The sequence below is a fragment of the Dermacentor andersoni genome, chromosome 1 (genome assembly GCF_023375885.2).
Source record: "Dermacentor andersoni chromosome 1, qqDerAnde1_hic_scaffold, whole genome shotgun sequence".
Taxonomy (NCBI): domain Eukaryota; kingdom Metazoa; phylum Arthropoda; class Arachnida; order Ixodida; family Ixodidae; genus Dermacentor; species Dermacentor andersoni.
In genome coordinates, this window is record NC_092814.1 from 317,420,671 (window position 1) to 317,421,995 (window position 1,325).

Below are 1,325 nucleotides of genomic sequence, written 5' to 3' on the forward strand. Positions count from 1 at the left end.
AATTTGCCTGGGCATCGCCTTCGCTCGACGCTATGCACATCTCAATCGACCGGGCGGACAGTCGGTGCTGTGAACGCCGGCAAGTGCCCGAGACTCTTCAAGATCTGTTTTGCGACTTCTCAACGAATCACAGCGGAAGACGCTGGTTTCTGCGCTAGCAGGCATTGGCAGACAAACATTGTCTGCGCCTGCGTGTCCGCGCTTTTTTATGCGCTTTCTTGATGCGCTTGGTGGAAACAGAGAACCGGGAGATGCTCTGGGAAGATGTAGACATATCTACTGGAATTGAGCAATGCTCATCAGGCAACGCGTCGCATTCTTCGGAGCACTAATGAAAAAAAAAAGCGCCGAATGCTCGTAATTATTTGTCTTATCATTATTTGTGCACGCCGTCAGAGGTCGAGATATACCGTGTTTAAAAAAATTATGGGGTTTTAAGTGCGCAAACCACTTTCTAATTATGAGGCACGCCGTAGTGGAGGACTCCGGAAATTTTGACCACCTGGGGTTCTTTAACGTTCACCTAAATCTAAGTACACGGTGTTTTCTCACCGTGTTTCGCGAGAACTCCGGCCTGCCTCTATAGCTCTACAGCGCCAAGATGAAAGAATTTTGAATGAGAACGGTTGTATAAAGGAAATGGTTAGAGCGGACCGGGCAGGCTGAAAAATTTATCTCAGCTCCTGTACCATGGAGGAAAATTACCTAAACAAATGGCATGACTAGGAATAAAGTTGTGATTAATTAAACTTCCTCTCCTTTTCCTCTTCTTCTTGGTAGCAAATAACTGGCGCGCGTCTGCGAAGGCTGCCCGTAAGCCATACCCCTAAAAAAAACGATTTCCATCGGGAAATATTGCGCCCGCGATCTATGTCAATGGTTCATATTAAGGGCTATAGTCTTTATCACTGCCCCGGTATCACTGTTCATGAGCGTGTACCTGTTGCTCTGCGTGTCCGCGTGGCCTAATGGATAAGGCGCCTGATTCCGGATCAGATTGCAGGTTCGAGTCCTGTCGCGGACGTCCTATCCTTTTTTTTTTTTCTCGCTGCATGGTACAGCATTACGTTTATGGAACGCCTGTCGTTCCTAGACGTTGGGCCGAATGAATTAGGCGCTTTATTTGGCATCAGGTAACCACACGCTTTAGTCCTGTGTTGGATTTTGTGGTTGGGAGATTTTTTGGGTTGGACTGGTGCGGCGTTAATCTTCATGCAAAGTGCACAATCTGCTGCTACATGTCCGCTTGTCTTGATGGGACGCCACTTCAGACCACCGTCATGCTCCGAGGTGGGTGACATGAGCTACGTCGGAGTTGTTTCAGC

At 48.1% G+C, this 1,325-nt stretch overlaps 1 non-coding gene across 1 annotated transcript; it reads left to right on the plus strand.

Annotated features, from left to right (window-relative positions):
* The first annotated feature begins 954 nt into the window (after window positions 1-954).
* Window positions 955-1,024, plus strand: TRNAR-CCG (transfer RNA arginine (anticodon CCG)). Its single transcript has one exon. It is a non-coding gene; the product is annotated as a tRNA-Arg (tRNA).
* Window positions 1,025-1,325: the final 301 nt, after the last annotated feature.